The following is a 3,278-nucleotide window of genomic DNA, read 5'->3' on the forward strand; positions in this document are numbered from 1 at the left end:
CAATATATTTTTCTAGTATGTTTGCTATTTATTTGAAATGTATAACAAGTAGCTTCATCTATTTGCCAAAAGAATTTTTAAAGATTTATTTATATTATTTGAAAGTCAGAATTACACAGAGAGAGAAGGACAGGCAGAGAGAGTGGTCTTCCATTCACTGGTTCACTCCACAGTTGGCCTCCATGGCTGGAGCTGTGCTGACTGGAAGGCAGGAGCCAGGAGCCTCTTCCTGGTCTCCTATGCAGGTGCAGGGGCCCAAGGACTTGCACCATTTTATAGTGTTTCCCAGGCCATAGCAGAGAGCTGGATAGGAAGTGGAGCAGCCAGGTCTTGAACTGATGCCCCTATGGAATACCAGCACTGCAGGTGGCAGCCTCACCCACTATGCCACAGTGCCAGCCCTTGCCAAAAGAATTTATAGAAGCTATTCCATATATACACTTAACAATTATTTAGTTACTTGACATGAACTATCCCTGCATACTTGAAAATTTTGAATGGTATCACTTGGGTTTTAAGAATGTTATATTTTAGGTCTCTTAATATTTTTAGTGATGATGTTTTAAAGGCCCTTTCTGTTTTATGAAAAATGATAAGGATTTTGTTTTACAATGGCCATAGTATTACTACTTAAAGCAATAGATTAAATAAAACTTTTAAACAAAGTCATTTAATACTGAATTCTAACACACTGGTATATTTTAAAGTGAGAAGCCGGATTTCTTTCAGATATTCTAAAGAAGAATGATAATCAAAATTGAAGACATCTACAGTTTTTAATCACTTGTTTTAAATATTGGTCATAATGGTCCAATTTTGAGTTTAATTTTAATTAGCTTTTAAATGATTCAATATGTTTTATAGAAAAAATTCGGAGAACATAATTATATACTCAACCTCCCTCCCTTCTTTTTCCTTCTTTGTCATTTTTTTTAGCTTATGAAATGACATTTTCAGTTTACATTACATTAAAAAGGGTTCTTGAATCAAGGGACAAGTTTAACAGGCAAAAAGCAAAAAGATCCTAATTTAGAGGGAATACAGACAATGGCTCTAAACAATATTTGAATATCACATCTAAACAATATTTGAAGAAATTGATAAATATTTTAATTTCTCCTACTAAAATGCTCAAAGTCTTTAATTATTTATCAAATATTAGTGCAAAATTATGGATTTAAATGATCCCAAAAAGTGATGAATTTTTGTGTAATAAAGTCCAATTTTTGTCAAGGCTTTTTGACAGTCTCACAGAAAACTTATGTTTGTGAATGGGAAGAATAATACCAAAATATCCATACTACCAAAAGCAATTTGCAAATTCAATGCAATCCCAATCAACATACCAACGATGTTCTCAGAGCTAGAAAAAATGATGCTAAAATTCACATAGAAACATGAGAGATGCTTAACATCTAAAGCAATATTATAAAGCAAAAAAAAAGCTGGAGACATCACACCATATTTTAAGACATATTACAGGGGTCAGCACTATGACAAAGCAGATAAAGTCACCGTCTGCAGTGCCGGCATCTCATATGGGTGCCAGTATGTTTCCCAGCTGCTCCACTTCTTATACCCCTCTCTGGTATAGCCTGAGAAAAAAGTAGAAAATGGCCAAAGTCTTTGGGCCCCTGCACCTGCATAGAGACCTGGAAGAAGCTCCTGACACTTTGATTCAGATCAAGACAGCTCCGGCCATTGTGGCCATTTGGGGAGTAAACCAGTGGATGGAAGACCTCTCTCTCTCTGCCTCTACCTCTCTGTAACTCTGCCTTTCAAATAAATAAACTGCAAAAAAAAAAAAAAAGAAGAAGAAGTGTTAGCACTGATATAATAACAGACACATAGTTCAATGGAAAAGACTTGGTAGCATAGAAATAAACCCAAATTTCTACCAGCAACTCATATTTAACAAAGGAACTAAAATGAACTGGAGAAAGAAGAATCTCTTTCACAAGTGGTGCAGAGGAACTTGATTATCCATATGTAGAAGCCTGAAAAGAGACTCCAACATCTCTTACACTATGTGAAAGTGAACTCACAGTGAATTAAAATGTAATCATAAGACCCAAACCCAAGTAAACATAGGGAAACTCTAAATATTGTCAACACACAATAGCTTTTGGGTAAGATTCCAATAGCAATAGTCACAAAAATAAAAACAGAGACATTTGAGTATATCCAACTAAGATACTTCTTCACAACAAAGTAAACATCAGAGTGTAGATACAATGAACAGATGGCAGGAAAAATTAAAACTCTGAATGTTTACAGATTTCCAGAACATTTACATGAATTGGAAAAACTCCAAAAAATACAGTGAAGAAACAGGCAAGGATCTGAATAGACATTTCTCAGAAGAAATGTACATGGTCAAAACATGTGAATATGCCCGATGTCACTAGCCATTATGTAAATATAAATCAGAACACCATATCAGTCTCCAACACCTGTGGGAGAATACAACACTCAGGTGTTTGTGTGTGCAGCAAGTGGGTTTAGAGGACCCTGTTCACCTCTGGAGAGCAGAGCCTACAGGTAGGTAAAGAAACCTTACTGCGCAGGGGCATGCTAATCTTCTCTGTATCATTCCAATTTTAGTATATGTGCTGCCGAAGCGAGCACATGTGCTGCCGAAGCGAGAAAGAGATGAAAAGAATTTATCTCAGCTAGCTACTAATATTCAAGAAACAAGGTCTTCAGGAAAGCCAACTCAACTGACATTTTCATGTCATTGTTAAATAAAGGAAAAATTATCTAGGTTCAGCAATACGTAGTTTATAAGAGAAAGACTACAGAGTAATTTCCTTGGCATAGAAATAACTTTTTTTTTTTTTTTTTTTTTTTTTTTTTTTATCCATGAGGGCTTGCTATCACCACCACACACCCACATCCCATATACAAATGCCTGGCTTGAGTGGTAGCTTCTCTGCTTTGAGGCAAGTTTCTGCTAGTGTGCACCCTGGGAGGAGACGGAGGATGGCAGAAGTGCTTGGGTCCCTGCACCCAAATGGGACATCCAGAATGAATTCCCAGTTCCTGGTTTTGGCTTGGTCAAGCTTTGGCTATTGCAAGTGTCTGGGGAGTGAAGCAGTGGTTCCCTCTTCCTGTCACTCTGCCTTTCAAATCAATAACTGTTGTTGGTAATGACTAATAATGATATTCACTGATTGTCAAATTTTGAATCTATTAATTATAGACAATTTCTCTTTGTATTTTTAAACTTTCATAATGTTCTGTAGCCAATTTCATCACTAGAAATAAAAACTTTTCCT

At 36.2% G+C, this 3,278-nt stretch overlaps 1 pseudogene; it reads right to left on the reverse strand.

Moving 5' to 3' along the window:
- Positions 1-2,560: 2,560 nt before the first annotated feature.
- On the reverse strand, positions 2,561-2,628 carry LOC149120937 (U6 spliceosomal RNA; annotated as a pseudogene).
- Positions 2,629-3,278: the final 650 nt, after the last annotated feature.

Source organism: Oryctolagus cuniculus, chromosome 18 (genome assembly GCF_051225735.1).
Source record: "Oryctolagus cuniculus isolate XC-2025 breed Fujian yellow rabbit chromosome 18, ASM5122573v1, whole genome shotgun sequence".
Classification (NCBI taxonomy): Eukaryota; Metazoa; Chordata; class Mammalia; order Lagomorpha; family Leporidae; genus Oryctolagus; species Oryctolagus cuniculus.